Source organism: Saccostrea cucullata, unplaced genomic scaffold, assembly GCF_032062105.1.
Source record: "Saccostrea cucullata isolate Sc308-1 unplaced genomic scaffold, CSIRO_AGI_Scuc_v1 ctg650, whole genome shotgun sequence".
Classification (NCBI taxonomy): domain Eukaryota; kingdom Metazoa; phylum Mollusca; class Bivalvia; order Ostreida; family Ostreidae; genus Saccostrea; species Saccostrea cuccullata.
Genome location: NW_026922915.1, coordinates 162,981 through 186,258, shown reverse-complemented (window position 1 = coordinate 186,258; position 23,278 = coordinate 162,981). Strand labels below are relative to the sequence as shown.

The 23,278-nt window shown below is 34.0% G+C and overlaps 1 pseudogene; it reads right to left on the bottom strand.

Moving 5' to 3' along the window:
* Window positions 1–7,440: 7,440 nt before the first annotated feature.
* LOC134262788 (zinc finger protein 862-like) lies at window positions 7,441–18,451 on the bottom strand (annotated as a pseudogene).
* Window positions 18,452–23,278: the final 4,827 nt, after the last annotated feature.

The window sequence follows — 23,278 nt, the reverse complement described above, 5'->3', positions numbered from 1 at the left end:
TTCCTCGACCGATGTATGAACAAACTTGGCCCCAGGAATATCCTCTTCTAATAACGAATTGGCCACCATCATAACTATATTTGTCCGAACCGACTGCAGCGCCTCTAGCGGGAGACTAATTTTAATTTATGCGCATAAATTATGACGTAAATTTCTATCGGTGCTATTCCAGTAACTTTATATAACTGGGGATACAAGATAACTTCGATATATATCTGTAAATACGCAATATCCGTGAAGTCCTACTAAATTACTTGTACTGTATTACACAAATGTTCCTCTTCAAAATAAACCTTTTTAAACTACCTTACATTTTCATGTTCATTGTTGAAAGCGGGGCCCTTTGAGATGGCCACCATCTCAATGATATCTAGTTTATATATTGTTGCATCATTCTAAAAAATATGAAAGTATGTACATCAATGGTGAGACACGTCAAGAAATAAAGGAGTTGGACGGACAATGCGTGCAGATTGCCTACGGCTTTAAGTATATAACAGTCATTCAATTAGAGACTTTATTATTAAGAGTCCTCATTATTGAAATTCATGAAAGTTATCCTAGGGAAATTTGTCGCCCGCGTGGCGCAGTGGTTAGAGCGTCTGCTCTAGAGACGCGAAGTAAGGAGTTGCTCCTTAGTTCGAGATCACTGGGGAACGTGGAAACCGGTCCTTCGGATGAGACTGTATGAACCGAGGTCCCGGTTCCCCCCTGCTCAACGGCCCTAAGAGCCGAGTATAGGACGAAATTTGCAGCTCTCCACAGGCAAGTGGTGGCGTCTCCATATTAGTGAGAGATTCTCAAGAGGGACGTTAAACAATTCATCAATCAATTCAAGGGAAAATGTAAACATTTTAGAAAGGCGTTTTAAGTAAAACAAGCTAATTCAGAGAATCTGTGCCCACAGTTTAGGAAAAAAAAGAAGAGCATGCGCGGATGTAGATTGGAGGAGGGGAAGTTCCTCTTGATTGCGTAAATTCATCTGTAAAATCGAGTGATACCCATACAAAGTTGGGTATATAATTTTTGTTTGGACAGTGTTCATGTTGATGGTGAAAGGTTTCCCTCTGAGTGTGTCCGAGTTGGTGACCATCATGATAATGAATATCAGGACATAAGTGTCGATATTGATTCTGAAGAAGAAGAGAATGTTTCTTCTTGAATGAATTCAGTAAATGAAATATGTTTGTCATTCATAAAAAATGTATTACAAGTCTGTGCATTAGGTATGTCAAGTTTTCAGCAACCATGCTAATATGTACAAAAATTAAATGCATTTTCGCGTCTATTTCTATACATGTCCATTCATCACCGGTTTAACATACATTAATTTCATGCGCGGAAGAGATCTTGAAGGCCAAGAGGTCGGGGGGGGGGCGGAGGGGGATTCACAAGTCAGAAGTTTTCCGGACCTTTTTTCACGACTCTGATATTTTACGTTCAAGGAAAACACTAGAACAGTGGTCATTATAAAAAGGGAATAACAAAATAAATAGAAGTTATAAAGCAGTAAGGGGTGGAGGCCGGTCCTTAGGATGAGGCTGTGGTCCCGTGTTGCAGTAGGTACTGGTACGAAAAGGTCTCGTAGTTGTCCGTCAAGTGGTGGCGTCTTCATATGAGTGAAAAATATTTTTCGTGAGTGACGTTAACAATATACAATTAATCTAAAAACCAACAATATAACTCAATTTAAAAGCGAGATAACTAACAACGTCTTATCAGTTTGAGATTCATTTAGGCATATGAAATCATAATCTATGATGTATTCAATAAATTCTGAACAGTTAATCCTACAGGCTAAACCAGGAGCATTAAGAGAAACGATTTTAAGAGAGGATATATCACAGGTTCTGCGCCCAGCATCCTCAAATTCCTAGTAAACTAATTGTCCTGCCTGAATGAAATTTAATGGTGCAGGGTCTTTCACGGGCTCCTCCACTGGGGCGGAACCTCTTTCGGGCCGCTGTCCAGAATGTCATCTGGTTCATACAGTTGACTGTTGGCGTCAAGTTTATCTTTGACCATCTTAAATGTGTTTCCTTGATTGCGGAATTATCTCATCATAGGGTGTACAGCTTTTCTATGATCTTCAACAACAGATGGGAATTGTTGATGTTTTCCATAATATCCAACACAAGATCTGCATCTTTTAGGTCTTATGGCAATTGAGCAGTTAGGAGTCTTTTTCGTGCCAGCATATACTGTGACATGGGACCTCAGTTTACACTGTCTCATTCGAAGGACCAGTCTCCACAATCCACAATTGGACTAGAACCCGTGACGCTCTAACCACTGCGCTACGCGGGCGACGGGGAACGTTACAGAAGATAAGTATCTAGTTTAGTTGAAATAAGGTGGAGAAAAATTGTATTGCAGGACTATAATAAATGTTTTAACAAAATCATCGCAAGGGCTGGGTTCATTTAATCATTTTTCACAAAAATCAAAAGAACATATAGCATCTAGGTAAGGGGGATATATATATCATGGATACCTTATTAGGGGTGGTTAAGTTTTTAAAAATATTAAGTAAACAAAATATGTTGCAGCACTATAATTAAATTTTTAAACAATATCATCCGGGGTAGGGAGGGTCCATTTTAACAAATATTAAAGTGTAAAGCATCTTGATCTTTGGAAGAGGGGGGGGGGAGCGGAGGCATAACATGGATACCTACATATTGGGAAGTTTCCTTTGTATCTAACAGAAACATATCACGTATGCTCTAAGTTCAGTAATATACCTTCCTAGATATGTTATATATCTTTGCATCTAACAGTTGCCTGCAACATGCATAAAATCTGAGAATACTCGCGGAGACATTTTTTTCCTAATGAAAAAATGACAGTATACATGGAGAGGTCAATTGAACTTGTGAAATGTCTTGAGAGCTTGAAATTACGTGCACCTCAAGAATAGAGTCGGTATATTGTAAACAGCGAGGCACCTGTGGAAATTCGGACGTTTATCAAATTAATTCAATAACTCAACGTCCGAGATTACATGTTTAGTTCATACAAACTGTCTCAAGATACGCACAATAAATGAAAAGACGCAAACGCAAGGTAGAACCCGGATTTCCCACGCCGATTAAGCGGAAGTGAGTATTATGAAGTCGTACAGTCTATCGAAAAGACCCAAATTAGCGGAAGTGATTACTGTCAAAACATGTATACAAACTCATGTAAATCTCGTGCGCGTCTGTCTTTGTGCCTGACGCTAAGGAGGCCAGATGAAAATCTCGTGCGGCTGTCTTTGTGTTTGACGTCAGTGGTTGAGGACTATTGAAAATGGCATGGGTGTCCTCATGTAATTTAAATCTAATAGTCTACTTTTACAAAATCTAAATCTACCATTTTATTTCACAATGAAATGTAATTGTAAAGAATCACTGTCTAGTTAGTATAGTATCACAGTCCACTAGGCCGGTGTCCTGAAGCTCCTACAGAACATCAGTCCATAAAAGACCACTAATTCAGACAACATCCCCGGGAAACTGTTGAAAGAACGAGGAAATGAAATATCACCCATACTTACCACTATAATCAAAGTTTCGATACAGCAAAGACAGTTACCTGATCAATGGAAAGAGGCCCTCGATCATAACAGCATTATTTAAAAAAGGAGACAGAGGAAAGGCTTCAAATTACAGACCAGTCTCCCTAATATCTATTTTGTTGCAAGTTAATGGAACATATATTACACAGCAATATCATAGACGCTTGTGTCAAAGATATTTTTAGATAATGTATTAATAGACGAGGAAATTCGAACTATATTCGTATCATTTTCTTTCAGTGCATAGTGTTAATCTTTAGTTTATTGTAAACCTTTCTGCTTCATAAACACTAGAATGTCACGGAAATTTGATTTTACGCACGCTTCAAAAATGACATAACTCACTGTATGTTAAAAGAACAAGGCTTGCAACTTCATTTGCCCCTTTCCGTGCCCCCGTCTCGATATTTTTCTTTTAATACTTACATACACCGCTTACCAGCTGAATTACGAACCCCCATCTCTCCAAATAATCCTTATATAATGATATAAATCCTCAGGTATAAACTTTTCATCCATCTTATATTTATAAATAATTATTTTCTCTCCAATTTCACTCGTTTAATCCTGTAATCACGGAAGTCCCCGAATTCCAATCCGAAACCAAACACGGGCGGACAAAAATTAATTGACAGCTCTAAAAATCGCAATGATCAGAGTATATGCCGATTTAAAATGTCTAAAACTTCTTACACGACAATACACAAGAAGGTGGTTTGTGATTCAAAGGAAGAAGAGTATGATAGGAACGTCAGCGATAGTGGGAAACGTGATATAATTTATGCAAAACGGGCCTCGCCATTTTATGCATATTATCCCACGTTTCCCACTATCGTTGATGCCCTGACATACTATACAAACTAGACAGTGATTCCCTAATTGTAGGAGTAGCGTTTTTAATTTCACAGAAATTTCTTTTTTTTAGTTATAATGTTATGCCGTTAATCGAAATCAAACATCGACGAAATTATAATATCATATATGTATCTTAGTGTAGTCTGCTTGCTTGCAAAGTTACAGTTGTATATTGAAATTATACCTAAACTGGGGGAGGGGAAGAGTTTGTGGAAATTTTTTACAGACAGACCTTACCACTACAACGGCTCTTCTGGCTTCTACCTAGTTGCGCTTAAGGATATCCGATACTCAGCCAGGAAGGATAAATCCAAAAATTAATATTTAATTTTAAAGCATCAATTTGAGGCTTGAAAATTTAAACTTTTCATGCAACAATTTTCATCCTATTTATCTTTATATGATTCAAGGTTTATGGAAGTCTTAGAAAAGGTCTTATAAAAAAGTTGACATTTGTACCCCATAAAAGGAAAAAAATAAATACAGTTTTAGGGAAGTAAGATTTTCTTGAATCGAACCTTAGATACCAATGCTTATTAGCATGATAAGAAATTAAAAGTGATTTGTGATGTCTTGCAATGATAGCAAAAGCCTTTTACGCTATGTATCATATAATACATGAAGGAAATAGAAGACATAGTGTACCAAATAAGTATAAATATCATAATTTCTCTGAATGCCTGGATACCTATTGTTTTTTAACCAAAAATATATTTGTTGATCAACTTGCAATTAGAAAATGCATAGCTGATGTTCCTATTCGCTTTTTCTGAATATATATTTGAGATTTGACAATTATCCCTATATGATATGATTACCTTTAAATTTTAACTTTAAAGAAATACTGTGGATAAATTTACATTATTTTGTGGATTCAAAGATATTTTTATGAGTATTTTCGATTACTTAACTGCTAATTTTATGAACCTGAGGATCGGACTACATTAAAATTTAATCATATGCACGTAGAACCCTACTCTCCTACAACCTTCCCAACCTTCAACTGATGGTTCGTACAATAAGCTGAAGTACAAGTTGATTATCATTAAGTTAATTATCTCAGTGATTTTAAATACGATGTGAAATGCACAATTGGCATACCTTGCATTTTATGCAGACACAGCTAAATAGATACGGATCAGTATGATTCCCTCCTATAAACAAGAGGCCCACGGGCCTTATAGGTCACCTGAGTAACATGTAACAACTTTCCAACAACTGATTTTGGTACGACTATTCTAAACCAAAGGCCTTGAAATTCACAATTTAGAAAGAGGCACCGTTGTTTATTAAGCATGCTTACTTTGGTTACTTAATACCCACAGGTAGATCAAAGCAACAAAGAGAAAATGTATTCCACTTTATAACCAACAGATGTGCACACCAACCCAGAGGAACCACTGACCCTGGGGCCACATATTTCAAAAATTTTGGAAATTTTATCATAAATTTCATTTCATCATAAATGGGTGATTAAAACCAAAGAGCAGATTTCAAAGTATTACTTTATTTTCAGACTATGACCCGCCCCCCGTACAGTACCCCTAACCCATGGGCCCTGAAATTAATCATTTTGGAAGAGGTACCTTCCTTCATCATTAATATGTACTTAGATGATTGGCATTATACCTAGGAGCAAAGGAAAAAAAATCCAAAGATTTCATGCATTTTCATAATGTAATCATTGTAGAGCCCCACCCTAACCCCAGAACCCATGGGCCGTGAAATTCACAAATTGGAAGAAGCAGCCTTATTCAGTATAACCATGTACTTGGTTAGTTTATTTCATACCCAGGAGCAGAGAAGATTTTAAAAGAATTAATGCATTTTCACTATATAAACAATAGAGCCCCGCCCTAACACCAGAACCCCTGACCAAGGGGCCATGAAATTCACAATTTTTGGAAGAAGCAGCCTTATTCAATACTGTACAGTATAACCATGTACTTGGTTAGTTTACTAAGTATTTCATACCCAAGAGCTGAGAATATTTTAAAAGAATTAATGCATTTTCACTATATAAACAATAGAGCCCCGCCCTAACACTAGAAGCCCTGACTTATGGGCTATAAACACAATTTAAGAAGAGCATTCTCGCTCATTATAACTATGTATTTAGTTTGTTTGTTTAATACCCAAGAGCAGAGAAGAAGATTTTCAAGGAATTAATGCATTTTCACTATATTACCAATTGAGCCCCGCCCTAACACCAGAATCCCTGACCTAGGGGCCATGAAATTCACAAATTGAGAATAAGCATCCTTCCTTATCATATCTGTGTACATAGTTCATTGGTTAAATGCCCAAGAAGAGAGGAGAAGATTTTTCAAGAATTTATGCATTTTCACTATATAATCAATAGAGCCCCGCCCTAACACCAGAACCCCTGAACCAGGGGCCATGAAATTCACAATTTTAGAAGAGGCAACCTTATTCAATATAACCATGTACAGGGTTAGTTTATTTCATACCAAGGAGCAGAGAAAATTTTTTTAGGTCACCTGGGTAAACTCAGGTGACTTATTGCTATCTATTTTTGTCTGTCGTCGTACGTCGTTCGTCGGTCGTAAGCTTTTGAACATATTTAGCTTCTTCTGTGGAACCACTTAACCAATCTTAACCAAATTTGGTATACAGAATCTATGGGTGAAGGGGAACAAAAATTGTTAATTTCATGGTCCCTGCCCCCCTGGGGCCTGAGGGGTGTGGCCAAAACCACTAAAATTAATGCAATCTTTAAAAATCTTTACTCCTGAACATCAAGCAGTCAAATTGTTTGCATGATTGTAATCAGCATTGAGTCCTTTACCAAAATTGTGAAATTCATGGCCCTGGGGTCAGGGGGCAGTCTTCACGACAATTTTTTTTCCAGCACATGCCCTTCGGGCATGTAGACCCATCATTTTAACCCAGCCCGTTCAAATTTTTACATGCCCAACTCAAAATTCTTATATTTACCGGTGCATGTATGGTGCAACCAAAATAAATAAAGGTTTTATATCAATTTTTGTATTAGGGACAATGTTTCAAATTCTTTCCAGCTCCCTCTCAATTTCAAGCTCTGTCATCTCCATATCGCTTTCTTCACTTTCTGTTTCACTTTCCTCTAAATCTGTCTCTGCATCTGCCTCTGCATTTACATCTTCTGTCAAGCTGTTTACCTGTAAGATCATATTGACACAAGAATAAGCAATACATAGATGAAGATATTTTATATTAATGTTTCACTGCAATTGTCAATGACACACTTGCCATTTAATGAATTTTCAGATACCTTATTCAAAACAGATTCAGATTCTGTGTTTGCCTGTGCCGTTGTGACAGTCACTGACTGTACAGAATCTTCATCCACTACCTCCATAATGTCAACCTATTAAATAATTGTATTTCAAACCTTTTGATCTATTGATTAACAAATGTTTGTTTTTAATGCAGAGAAATGTTGTAGGAGTACTTACCTCATTTTCAGCAGTTAAGGGTTGTGTCACAATACTTGTTGATTTTGTGGAAATTTGTGCTGAACTGCTAGTTTTCTTTAAGTTATTGATCAGTCGTCTCTTCTGACCAGAAGGATTTTTCTGAAAGAAAAAGTTCCGTGAAAAAATTTGAAATGCAAGTAGCTACAACAGAAATCATATAACATTAACAACTCTACCAAAAAACTACTTACCATCCAGTGTTTAATTGTTTGGTCTGGGTCGAAGTTCTCTACACTCTCAGATTGTATCTGAATCATGAGGAGGTCATTTAGAGTGCTGGCCTTCATCCTTCCCCTCCGTTTTCCTTTGCAGAGCTTCATGGCCGAGAAGGTGCACTCATTCACAGATGTTGGTGGAAGACAAAGGATTATGTCAATGAGCTTAAAGATGTTTTCCAGCCCATGATTAGAGAATCTTACCATTACTTCCTTCCATGAGAGCAAAGGAATTCCTCTGTCATACCTTGAGAAAATATTATTGAAATAAGCTGTAGTTCTGTGAATTTGTAATTTTATAGCAAACTTCACCTTAAATCAATAGAATGCATACTTTTCATATATAACAGCTTTTAATAGTGCCCATTCTTGAAGCAAATCCTCCTCACTACATTCATAAGCATGGAATTGGTCGGCCAGGAATTTAACTTCCTTATTTCCAAATTCTATAAAGAAATCATAAACATTTTATTTTATCTTATTAATAAATTAAAATATAATTACAGGAATATAATAATTTCAATTGTTTTCAGTTTACAATGAAATTAATTTCAAAATGAATTAAGTAATTTATAAATCACACCTTATTAAGTGCTATGTTATTATGTGCTGTGTCAGGAATTAATCCAAATAAAAACAAGCAAACTGCAAACAAATTTGAAAACAAAATCTGTAAAAAACAAACAAACTGAAAGTGTCTGAAAAATAAATTATAAAAAATAAACATTAATAATAAGTAACCAGGTATGTTCTCTTATCCCTTTTCTGGCCAGTTAATGAAAGATGCAAGGACAGTGGGTTCCACAATATCTGTGGCTGGAAATCTCTTTTCCAAAGATGATTTCAAACTGGTGACAAAATTTTGTACTCTTGCATTTGGTTTCCCACCTTGAAAACTCAAAGTTGTCCCTTGATATGATTCGCTTTCAATAATTTCTTTCACTGACAAAACATCTCTACAAATTAAATGATCTTACCATATTGTCTTGTTTCAAATTAATAATCAACTTTCACTCTCATTAATTGAATACAAAGCATGTGTGTACTTACACAGATTCCATATGAGTAAGTACAGTTTTTGTAACACCAAGTCTGTGAAATCCATCTGCAAAAGACATAGCCCTTGAGTTTGCAGAAACAAGGACAGCTTCATCAAGTGGTTTATGATTTCCTAGTCAAATTTATTACAACATATTTTATTTTTAAATAATGAATTCTCATTACCTACATGATCGTCATTTTGTGAATGCGATATTTGTAATTGTTTTACCTTCAATTTTAAGATGTATGCAATGACATGACCATCACTGATCAGGCGAGCATATCCCTCTGCCTTTGCATTATTATGACTACTGGTTTCAAGTTGTTGTCGAATAGCTTTGTATCCTGAATGATTTTAGTTTCTGTGACTTTCGATGACTAAACTATTATAATAAATTTGACTATTATTTATAAAATAATTAAAATATATATATTTGCATGAATTTACCCTTTATGAGTACTGTGATGGCCCTGTATGTGTGTGGCAACCACCTCGTTCCTCCTACCCTCGTAGGCAAAACCTGTTTCATTTCTAACGAGGCAAAACTTCGCTGGAGGGCCTTCTTTTGTGTTGGACTTTTGTGGTAAAGGTAAAATAGTCCTATAAGTAATGTCATGCATTTAGTATACAGACTTGGTTGGCACGATTTTATTGCATCTTTGAAACTCAATTCAAGACGATGGGCTAGACAATGCACAACAACTAAATGGGGCCTTGTCTCCTTCAGCAGTGCACCAAGTCCTGATTTACAGCCTATAAAAAATAATAACACCATTTACTTTTCATTTTACTTTAATTAAAAGTCATGATCATGGAAAACAAATAAGGCAATACTTATTACATTTATCATGTAATGTTGCGCATCAGTTTTAAAATTACTAATAGGTATGACATACCTTGCATGTTAGATGCCCCGTCTGCACAAAAACCAATAAGCTTGTCTTTGAACACATCATGAATCTCAAGGCTTTGGAAAGTTTCCTGGAACATCAGATGTAGATCACTTGCTGAAGTGGAGTTGGGACTCCCAATGTGCAAATACATATCTTCAACGACCCCTTTGTTACAAATTCTCACATAAATGTTTTCTAACTCATCCCCTGTAAAGTCAGTCACTCCATCACATGTAAGGGAAAAAAACAAACTGTGACGTAACTTTTCACATACTTCTGATCTTGTAACTGCGGCAGTGTGGTGTATCATTGTAGCTGCAGACTTGTCATTGAGGTACTGTTCTCCTACATCAAGACCCTTCAATTTGTCCAACTGACAAATAAATGTGTAGTCCAAAAAACTTTTGTTGTGCTTCGCTATAGCATGGGCCGTTCTAAATTTTATAGCCATTTTGTCATAATCGGCTTTTTTAAGTTGCAGTAGACATTTTGATGCCAAACTTTCTGAGTGAGTTTTTAAAGAGTACTTTGATGTAAAGTGTTTGTGCATTGATTCCTCGTGGTCTTTTACAGCGTCGATTCGGAAATGATTAGAGCCTGATGTAAACTTACTTTGTACACCTTTTTTACACCATGCACAAGACATCAGATTGTTTTCCGAGTCATACACCAGCCATGGCCTGTCTTTCTGCCATTGGTGCTGAAACTTTCTCACACGTTTTTGTTCATAATTCACTTTAGAGTCACTTGCTGGTCGTTTGACCGGTTTAGCTGATTTCAAAAATGGTATCATGACCTAGCCTTTCCAGATAACGCCATCTTTGCCAAGAACGATAACTCTAATCTATTGCAGAACTTGTTCAGAGTCGGCCATGTTGACTTCATATGGCTCGGAGTAAGTAAGTATTTTTTGTTATTAATTATATAAGATAAGATAGGACCTTGACATAACAAAAATTGAGTAATGCTGGTAAGTTTTGAGTATAAATCATCTTTTATACAGTGTTTTGTTTTTGGAAAATCGCGTAAAGCACGAATAATGGTATTTTATTATGTACACGGGCGTAATGAAAATATGAATAAATTTTTTTTTTGGAGGATAATGATAGGGTACGCTCAAGTTTCACCCATTTTCGTAAGCGGTAGACATACTGCTACAATATGTACGATTACTGAAATTTTGGAAGCTATGGCTTTCTCTTGCTGATTTTTTAAAGATTAATGCCTCAGTAATGTGACATGGAAAATTGATATTATAATGGCAACACGAGGGCACACTCATAGTTTCCTTCAATAATTAATTGATATATGTAAATTTAAGATATTAAAATATATATTTACGAAAAATCAAGTTAGAGTTTAATTTATTCAATTACTTTTATGCCTCCCAATAGTTTCAACCATTCTAATAATTGAGTTACCTCCCTTTCATCATAGTCTTTTTCAATATATCATAGGAAAAAAGTGATTTATATATCTTTTTGCAGATAAATTTCAACAGTTATATTGGGATGCTTTATGAGGTGTAAATAAACTTTCCCGGATAATCAAGGTAAATAGAATTTCATTAAATGTCATTGCTTCCATACAAGTACATGTATTTGCAACAATAAGCATTTTGTTCTTCCAGATTTCACTGATTACCTAGCCAGAGACTGTGTGTAAATATTCTTTCGCTTGTTTGTTTATTCCTGTACATACCCCTTGTTGGAAAACTCAAGGGTAATTTCTTTACAATATTTATAATAACACTTATAAAGTTGGCCACATATAAAATGTAAGAATTTATTGCAATTCTTTGAAATTATTAATGACATTTTTTTAAAATAATAAATAATTAAATATATATATTATGAATTTTATTTTCAGATTCATCTTTGGTTTTTCTTCATTGAGGATTTTTCCTAAAGACATTGAAAAAAAAAAAGAAAAGAAAAGAAAAAAGACAAAAAAAAAAGATTTATTCAGTTGAGCTTTTAAGGTATGTATTTATTAAATAATACAGAGGGATCACTTATTATGGAACTTGTCCATCTGTCAGTCTGAAATAAAAATAATACCAATGCAGGCGACGCTATCAGTATGAATTATATATGTGTGTGATGTGTGTGCATCGTCTAGTGTTTGTCTCGTTTTACTAACATGCAATATCATCATTTCTTTCAAAACAGCCAACATAGTATATGTGTATATAGGGTAAATATATTTGTTAAAACTAACTTATCATAACCAAAATGTCCCTAACCAACAAATTAGTGGTCGAAATATATGAAAGATGCAAAGGGAACATCAATTCAATTCAGAGTGATATATGCAGAGTTGTAGGTAAAAGTCGGGAAGAAATTGACAAGAAATCACTTTATGTTAAAATTAAAAGAACTAAAGCAAAGATTCAACAGCTTAAAGGGAAAAAAAATTGTGAATGTGAACATTTTTTGAGAAGTACATTTAGTGTACCAGTGAAAGTGACTTCTAGAGCTGAACCACCCTCATTGCCACCACCACAACCAGCACCAGCACCAATAGACCAGGGTATTCAGATTATTCAATTACAGAAGAAAGTGTTGCTATTGAAAGATCAGCTAAAGAAAATTAAAAGTAGGAGATATGAACAAGCCATACAAAGGAAAGACAGAATTATTAAAGATCTGCGATCAAAATTACATGTATCAAGGAAAATGAAAAAAGAAGAGAAGATAGACAGAAAAAAAGACAAAGAAGTATGTGTACCGGTAGATAAAATACTTAGAGACAAAAGTGTTCAGTGCAACTCATTAAATGGTATTTTAAATGATTTAGAAAAAGAACTTGATATTTTACGTTGTGAAAAAGAGGAAGAACAGGAAGGGTGTGACACAGTTAAAGTTTTAGATTTTAGGGAAAATACCAGAGGTAGACCATTTGATCATAGGATTAGGGAACTTATATATTTTTTTAGATCTCATAACATTGGTATCGAACATGTCGAACCAGTAGTTAATGCTGTTTTATCTTTAGTGAATTTTAAAGTGAAAGAACTGCCATCTAAGAGTACTAATGCAATTTTTAGCAATGAAATGGGTATTTTATGTAAAAAACAGTTAAAAGAAAAATTTTTAAATACAGAAAATTTAACTATGCATAGAGATGCTACCACAAAAAAAGGGAGACATTTTTATGGTGTGAAAATAGCCACAAATAATAATATTTTTACTGCTGGTTTAAAAGAAGTAAGTGACGGCAAGGCTGACACTTACGTCCAAACTACTTTAAATATTTTAAATGAAATAACTGATGGTCAGTCTTGTGACATTTTAAATAAAATTTCCAGTTTTATGACAGACCGTAGTGTTACGGAAGAGAAAGTTAACGGTATTTTAATGAAAAAATGCAGGGATGATTTTAATTGTGACAAGGACTTTTATTCTTTTAAATGCTCTGTACATGCTCTTTTACAGTTTTCAGATCAGTGTTTGAAAGAAGTTTTAAATTTTGAAAAAGATGTAAATGTTTCTTTTAACAATGTATCTTGTAGAAGTAATGAATCTTACACCTTTTATCTCATTTCATGTGTATCAAAACTTTTTTTTAAAGATGGAACAGGTGATCCCTTTTTAACAGCAACCTATGTAAAAGAACAAGGTTTTGACAAAGTACCTGTGGTGAAAGTCAAAGGGAATAGATTTAATGTTTTGTTTTATAATGCTGTAGGAATTTTTGGTATGAGAAAGCATATTTTACAGTATTTGTTATCCACAAAAAGTTCTTTGAATTCTTGTACTGATTTTATCGAGTGTGGCTTACAAAACAATCATATTTTATGTATTTTAAGAGCACTTGGTATTATATGCAATTCATTTTCTGAACCTTATTGGTCCAAGGCAGAAGAGCTACCCACTGCTTTGTCTATGGGTAGCGTGTACAGAAGAGTTGTTCAATTTTTAGATCTGTGTATACAGGAACCTTTTTTACTTTTATCAAGAAAAATTTCTCTGTTTTATGGTCCTTTTCTTCCAACTGATGAATTTGAGGAGGTTTTATATGATGATTTTTACAATGATGTAACATGTTCGATTTTGAAAAAGTTTTGTGTATCTTTAAAAACCAAGTCATTGTCACTGTTTAGTCCTTTTATTGAAGAAACTGGAAAATATTTTAATCCATCTGAAGATGTTGTAAATAAATGTAATAGTTGTGGCACAAATAATATTTCTGTAGAAAGACTAATGGGCAGGTTGGACAAAAAAATGATGGATACGCCAACATCTAGTGTTTTTAGTGTAGAGAACCATATTTTATTTAGTGAAAATAAGACAAGTGAGTGGTTAAAGGAAAAGACAGTGTCAGAGAAGAAAGAGCTTTTAGGAAATATTAGGAAGGAAGGGAGGGAAGTTTTATGTAAGAATAAGTTGGGAAAAAAATTGTTATTTCAAAATCATCTGAAAATTATAAGAGAAAGACAAGAAAATGTAAAAGCAATGAAAGAAAGAAAAGAGAAAAAATTGACAAAAGCAGTAGATTCGATATCAGACGATGGATTATGGGACACGGAAAGCAAGGTTGACAACAGTTTACAACATATAAAGAAGAAAAACGATAAAATTACAGCGGTGAAGAAGCAGTTGAACTTATACAAAACAATATTTCCTCTAGAAAAACAACATAAAGGATTGACAAAATTCTCAGAAAAAAGGAAAACTTTTTACGATTGAAAAATTAATTGAAAACTTGAAAACCATCATAAAGCTAAAGAGGGAAAGGACCCAACGGGAAGTGATTCCATCTACACTAGTTAGGAAAAAAATCATTCATACCTGGACAAACGATGAATACGAAAATGTCGAATGGAATGGTGAAATTGTTGGTTATGAGAATGGAATATTCAAAGTAATTTATGATTACTTCAGTATTAAGCATTTTAATATGAAGTTTACACTAAACTCTTTTTAAAGTGGTATAGTGTGTTTGCATGTAAGTAAATCACACAATGAAAATTTTGTTAATCACTGACAGTGTTTTCCCTTTATTTTAAAGTAATGGGTTAAAGATGAGTTGTTACAGGCTAAGGCTATGTTAACCTTACAACAAAGTTTGATTTGCAGGCAGCATTTTTATCAGTCAAAGCGGTCAATTTGGCTGACTGCTGGTTCTTAGGGAAAACACTGCACTGTAACAATTTCACATCCCCAAACCTTTATAAGATATGTATTGAGTTCATAAATGATAGTTTTGTTTACTGTGTCAAGTTATTTTAGTTTTTCTTCATGAATTATTTATATTTCTAAGACAATATTCAATTTAATTCAATCAAAAAAGGAAAAGGAAGAATGCATATCTTAAATATAATTTTTCATTTGACTTGACTTTGTAAACATTACAAGACCTTGAGTGAATGAATTTTAGTATACCTGATTTACTGATTACTAGGGCCATATTTTAAAAATATATATATATTTAATTGATGAGGGAAATACAAAAAAAAATGTAAAGTTTTTAGTCAGTAAGCCTGTAGAGGGCAAATAGCAAATTTTTTTTTTTAATATATGGCATAGTATGAAATAATTTTCTTCCTATCACCTACATTATTTTCTCTAAAATACTTTTAACTTATTGAATGTGTTTTAAAAAGGGGTATGGACTATGGAGTGATAAACAGTACTTAAACATTTGGTACACTTTATTTGAGAAGTAAATTAAAAAATCATTTTGTGTATAGAATTTTAAATTGAAAATAAGTAACACATTTTTATTCTTGTATTGTTTCAAACTCCACATAGGTAAAATTTCTTCTTATTTCAAACTATTCCTTTCAAAACCCATCACAATTCGTTACAATGAAGTATAACATTCCAGTGGTGTGAGGTGGTTAAAATTTTAGCAATATGGTATACTTTAAATATTTAAGAAATTAAAGCATTTTATCTTTAAGTAAATTATATATGTATGTCTTGTATTTGTAATGTCTTACTTTGTGTTACATGTCTGTGTCTTTAAGTAAAGTAGATTTTAATATATTTTGCCTCATTATGAACATAACTGACTTATACAAATATATTACAACAGGTGCAGTATTGGCTGGATGGTTGTGAGAAGGACGATGATGTTTATGAATTAACAGAACAGGAATTTTATACAGATTTGAAGGACGGAAATTTGTTTATCCTTAGTAAGTGCATTTTACATTTCCTATTTCAATACACTGCTTTTTGGGGGGATGTAATTTATTACTGGGATTAAAATTGTCCTAATATTTCATTATAACTATGTAACCTAAGAATATTTAGTTATTAAAATGAGTATTTATTTAATTTTCAGACAGTACACAGTTGGATCATTGCTACACAAATTCTTGAAAAAGACTATAAGGTTTATTGATTTTTTAGAGTTATCTTTCATAAAAATGAATTGTCTTTCTTTGAAATTACAGTCTTATATTTGTAATTGGATTACCTCCCTCTTTGAACAACTGTTTCATTAAAAGAATAAAATGTAGTTTTCAATTATTTATAATTTCTTCTTTCTCACTATGAATATATCAAAATTCAATGCAGTCTTAAGTAATATTAGTAGAAAGATATTTGAAAATGTTAAATATTGTTTTTTTTTTACAGGTTTTACAATTTTATGTGGAAAGGCTGCAGGTGTCATAACAGTATTACACTTTGGTTCACGTCAAATCATGGCTGACGAAAAATAATCCCGGAATCTTCCCTTCCGATTCGGACATTTTGATACGAGACTGGAGCTGAATTTTTTTATGAGATGAAAAACAACATGTAAACTTCCTGTATTGACCAGATTTATTAAAATTTAGGGCGTGCTGATTTTTCTATATACTGTCAAGAGTGGGGAGTGATTAGGCCCTGGACTAGATTTTCAAGCACCTGCTCGACTTCGACCGAAATAAACTTGCGTGCCTTGCTGGATGGCTATGTATTTTTTGGTACTAAAATCTTTATAAAGAATGGTTTTACAAGATCTGAAAAGGAAACTTCTCAGAAGTTTGTTTTGAATTAGTTACATCTACTCAAACTTGCGCATTTTTGGTAAGAATATATAGCAGAAATTAATACTGTTGTGACACCTGCAGTAAAACCGAATTTTGTACTTAGAAATATTGTAGTCTAAGAATTAAGGTTTTATTTTGTGAGTTTAGACGGAAAATGAGAAATAATGGCATTTTTCGGCCGTCATTGCTGTTCGTTCATGTTTAATGGAGCATAGAAAATTAGTCCAGATTTCCTCCAAAATAAATTATGTTGGCCACACCACGGCCTGATTTGGATGTATCGGGTTGAGAGAAATGCATGAAATTTAGAGGACAGCTTAAAAAATACCTTGCCATCACACTCGTTAACATTATTTACTCATAGTTAATTTTAAAATCTATAAATTAAAAAAATTTAGACCACACTCGGAGCAAAATAAAAATTTTGAATATGTGTAAATTTCGGTTTATTTGGAACACATTAGTAACAGATAAAGAAATCCGGTCGGAAAAAATAATTATTGAGGCAAATCAATCGTAATTAAGCAGAAAACACTTTAATATTTCAATAATATTTATTTTTTCGATGCCCATTTTAACCCCACCCCCCAACCTTATGACAAAAACTATTTCTTTCGCCCTATTATAAAATGCAAACTTATTTCGAACAATTTTTCATCCTCATGTGAATCAGTATGCATCCATTAAAAAATTAAAACGAAAAAACAGCACAAGTTTAACGCGCAAGATCATTACATACAGTTCAACTTGTGCCATATTTTTAGAAATCCGTGTTCACCGCGAAGCCCCCTGTCACAGAGTTTTGCCCGTAATTTTCCTATCTTGGGACGGATTTTTATGAAACTTGGTAAATACATTAGATAATCATCATAGATCGGGAAAATAGCAATATAACGGCAAGGAAAAAATTTAAGTTTAATTGCAGGTGTCATAACAGTATTACACTTTGGTTCACGTCAAATCATGGCTGACGAAAAATAATCCCGGAATCTTCCCTTCCGATTCGGACATTTTGATACGAGACTGGAGCTGAATTTTTTTATGAGATGAAAAACAACATGTAAACTTCCTGTATTGACCAGATTTATTAAAATTTAGGGCGTGCTGATTTTTCTATATACTGTCAAGAGTGGGGAGTGATTAGGCCCTGGACTAGATTTTCAAGCACCTGCTCGACTTCGACCGAAATAAACTTGCGTGCCTTGCTGGATGGCTATGTATTTTTTGGTACTAAAATCTTTATAAAGAATGGTTTTACAAGATCTGAAAAGGAAACTTCTCAGAAGTTTGTTTTGAATTAGTTACATCTACTCAAACTTGCGCATTTTTGGTAAGAATATATAGCAGAAATTAATACTGTTGTGACACCTGCATGACCGCCCAATCATGACTACACGTGGCATCGATGTACGTCTCGTAGTTAAGCAAACATATATACAACAGGTTTAAGTAAACACTTCAATGATTACGATTGACGCTTATTTGACAAGTCGTACCGAGAATGTAGACTGCACAAAGCAATTTACGCGAATACACTTGGGTACGATGGAAAAACTGGCAAGTAAACATTGTACGTTGACAGAAAATTTACACATGCCCTCCGGGCATGTTATTTGGCAAGTTTTACATGCCCTCCTGCAAATTCACCAGGCCCCGGGCATCGGACTCCCGGGTTATTTCGAAGACTGGGGGGTTCTAGTGCTGGGGCGGGGCTAACTAGATTATATAGTGAAAATGCATAAATTCTTTGAAAATCTTCTCTGCTTCTGGGCATTGAATAAACTAAATAAGTACATAGTTATGTTGAATAAAGCTGCCTCTTCCAAAATTGTGAATTTCATGGCCCAGGGTCAGGGGTTCTTAGGTGCTAGGGTAGGGCTATATGGATTATATAGTGAAAATGCATTATTTCTTTGAAAATCTTCTTTGCTCCTGGGTATTTAATAACCAAACCGAATACATAGTTATGTTGAATAAAGCTGCCTCTTTAAAAATTGTGAATTTCATGGCCCTGGGTTAGGGGTTCTGATGTTTAAGGGCGGGGCTCTATTAACGATATAGTGAAAATGCAAAATTCTTTGAAAATCTTCTCCGCTCCTTGGTATTAAACAAACTAACCAAGTTCATAGTTATGTTAAATAAGAGTGTCTCTTCCAAAATTGTGAATTTCATGGCCCCTGGGTTGGGGGTTCTGGTGTTAGGGTGGAGCTTTATTGATCATAAAGTGAAAATACATTAATTCTTTAAAAGTCTTCTTAAATGAACTATAAAACAAGTACATAGTTATGTTGAATAAGAGTTTCTCTTCCAAATTTGTGAATTTCATGGCCTATGGGTCAGGGGTTCTGGTGTTAGGGCGGGGCTCTATTAGTAATATGGTGAAAATACATCAATTTTTTTAAAAATCTTCTTCTTTGCTCCTGAGTATAATCCAATGAACTGTGTACATAGTTATGATGAAGAAGGATGCCTCTTCTAAATTCATGAATTTCAGGGCCCCAGGATCAGGAGTTTCGGTGTTAAGACAGGGCTCTAATGAATATACATGTATAGTGAAAATTCATCAATTCTTCGAAAATCTTTTCCTTTGCTGATGGGTATTATGCCAATGTTCTAAGTAGATATTAATGATGATGAAAGGGGCCTCTTCCAAAATGGTTAATTTCAGGGCCCCTGGGTCAGGGTAATTGGAGTGGGGGTTACATAGTCTGATATTAAATTAATGCTTTGATATCTGCTTTTTAGTATTAAACAACCATTTATGATGATATAAAATTCATGATAAAATTTCCAGAATTTTGAAATATGAGCCCCCAGGTTCAGTGGTCCTGTAGGGTGGGGTGCACAACTGGTTATAAAGTGGAAATGCATTTTCTCTGCAGTCCATGTAATATACAATACGTAAGTAACCAAAGTAAGCAAGCTAAGTGTATAGTTATGATAAGCAATAGTGCCTCTTTCAAAATTTTGAATTTCACGGCCTTTGATTTAAAACACGAACGAATTCAATTGTTGGAAAGTTGTAACATGATAATCAGGTGACCTATAAGGCCCGTAGGCCTCTTGTTGAAGAATTAATGCATTTTCACTATTTAAACAATAGAGCCCCGCCCTAACACCAGAAGCCCTGACCCATGGGCTATAAATTTTACAATTTTAGAAGAGCATCCTCGCTCATTATAACTATGTACTTAGTTTGTTTGTTGAATACCCAGGAGCAGAGAAGAATATTTTCAAAGAATTAATGCATTTTCACTATATAACCAATTGTTGTTAAACAGTTGCAGAGACGAAGCTGAAAATGTTCAAATGTTAACGCACGACGACGGACAAAAATGGATAGCAATTGGTCACCTGAGTTTACCCAGGTGACCTAAAAATAAACTGACGTTGAATTGTCATTCTAATCAATTATCATCTTATTTAATTATAATTCCTTAGCCCATCTGTCGTCGAGTAAAACGCATGTGGGGATTATATTTCTATACAAATGATCGATATTGTGTACACTACTCTGAAAAACTGTGAAATTATATACTAAAGTTTCTCTTTATCACGTCATCTGGTGCTCAGGAACAAACAAGTAAATTTGTTGATCTCCTGACACAATGTTCCAGAGCCAAATCCTACTTTTCTTCGTGCACTTGACGACTCAGATTTATGTTTACATAATCAAGATTTTACCTATGCTTACGTTTATAGATAATTTCTTTTTTACTATATTGAGATTATGTTTCATCATAGGAAAGGGCTTTTGGACCCAACGCCTCAGGTTTGGCTTTTCATCGATCACTGCTTGTGCACTTAAGTCAACGATATGAATTATGTACCATTGTATTTAATTATTGATATGAAATAATGGACAAAAATCATCCATTTTGAGATTTATAAATATATATGAGAGATTTTGCTTTTGAAAAAGGAAACCCACACACATTAAGCTAATGGTGGCAAAAAGCGCATTTTAATAGCAGGAAATTTTTTTTTAACAATTACATGTGTATAGATTTTTTTCTTCTGAAATTAAAACACCTAAGTGCTGATGTAAGTGATTGGCATCTGATATTTCATGACAAGAGAATTATATCTCTGCTATCTTATTTCAAAAACAACAGGGAAGTAATGACAATCTAAGTGTTAGTTTACAGATGCCGCCACACAACTAAAAAGAAAATGACTTCAAATTGTTTACATGTGAAAAGCTTGAAATAAATTACATTATTATCTGAATTAAAACTAATTATAGGCCTTTTTCTTTAATAATTTGAACATGGGCTCTTTTTAAAATAGCCTTAATTGTTAACAAGCATCTTTTATTCATTTGGATAATTTTATTCAAAATCAATTATAATACCTGTCTTCGGTTTTGAAGATAAGTTCAGCTATTTGAAGTTAGATACAAATATTAAAACATTTTAGCTATCGTTTCATACTTACAGAATTTTGTTTGCATGAAAATTCAAGTCTTTATTTTATTGTTTGTTTGTCTACGGTCCCTTTGAGTATTTTCACTCATAATAAGATCAACAATTTGCTTGCTGCCAATTTAGAACTGTGTCCGGTGGCATTATGCAGCATATTGAGAGGTCTTTCTCGAAGCAGAACCTACTGCGACATGGTAGTCGTTCTATAAGTCCCATCCGATGGACCGGTCTTCATGTCATAATATACATTTGTGGTATCTTTCCATTATATAAACATACAGAGAGAAAAAATCTTCAATTCTGTTTGAAGTTTGTCAGAGGTCAATACATGGCCGAATCACAAGGCGCAATAATATCTACCGTTAGTTAGAAATATAAAATGACTTGCTTTTCATGTATAAAACTTAAAAAAAATAAGCAAGTAAAATAATATTATTGTTTTATTTTCAACGTAAACAAGTACTTCATACATTTTTTGACGATCGATTTAACCTGTGTACATAGATAATATATCGATAGAGGCTAAACTTTGTTTACGGGTTATCACTTTTGTCAGCTGCACAGTGAGTCCCTAACGTTTATCCATATTTTTGGTAGACTTTAAGTTAAATCTTCGTGATTTAGGCTAAAACTATATTTTTTCATTAAAATGTACTCACGATAAATATGTAAATCTGTTGGAAAATATCAAAGCATTGCAATCACGCCACGAACAGCTAAGAAACCTGTCGTACTTCAGTGTTATAGCTGTCGCCAGTGTCTCCGTGTTAACATCATAAATGTGCTTTTAGTTACTGAAATCGTGGATTGAATGTGTTTGATCAAATTTAACTTGATTGCAAGTTAACTGGCTCGGACAAGTGTATCTATCCATCGGATCCATGCATCCACTTTCAGGCGACCGAAATTCCTCCAACTTTTTCATCAATCTCGTCTGTCTTTTGAAGTTTTCAGCATCAATTATCAATTTTCACAAATAAAAATATTCCCAGACACGAATCTGTTCACTATTACTGTTCACATGTAGCCTTTAACAAGATATTCCCTTCGAAATAAAATTCTTGGCCTGACGAATTCGAAGCATAACCGCCTTTCAAGCCGATTTACACCTTGCGTACGTACTTTTGACGGAAATCTACGGCGACCGTTTAGTGCAATATTTATATCCGAATATATTTATTTTAATATTAAATTGTCCATCTCAAATGTATATATAAGTAATAAATAACAAGTTTATAAACGTCAATGGGAATTGAAGTGGGTCGGTACGTGATCAAATCATTTGAGAAGGCCTTCGGCCTTCACAGGATTTGATCACGTAACCGACCCACTTCAATTCCCATTGAAGTTTATAAACTTGTTATTTATTTCTTAATTGTGGATTCATACCCATGACGTAAGGCTCAACTCCTTACTGTCTTTAGTTTAAAGCGAATCTTTTAAACATTTTACCGCTTTTCCTCAAGGTGATCAATAAGACAGTTGAAGGGTTGCAATCCCAATATGTAAACGAAAGACTGGTCTTTTAACTTGCACTCTTGAAAGTTATCCTAGAAAGTGTCATGAACTCTTCATAAGAGTTCTGTCATTGTACTTAATCCTTAGTACTTAATCCATTATAAAAGATTGCTAAACATGAATTTTATTATATACCAATACATTTTCATTTTTCAACATATAAATTTGACACGCATTAAAAATTGTTATTAATTTGATATATAATGTGAATATGCATTGCCAATTTTATTTATATATGTACTAGTATGTGTACAACTTTACATAAGTTTTATCTGATGCTTTTTGTGTCATTAACACGGAAAACA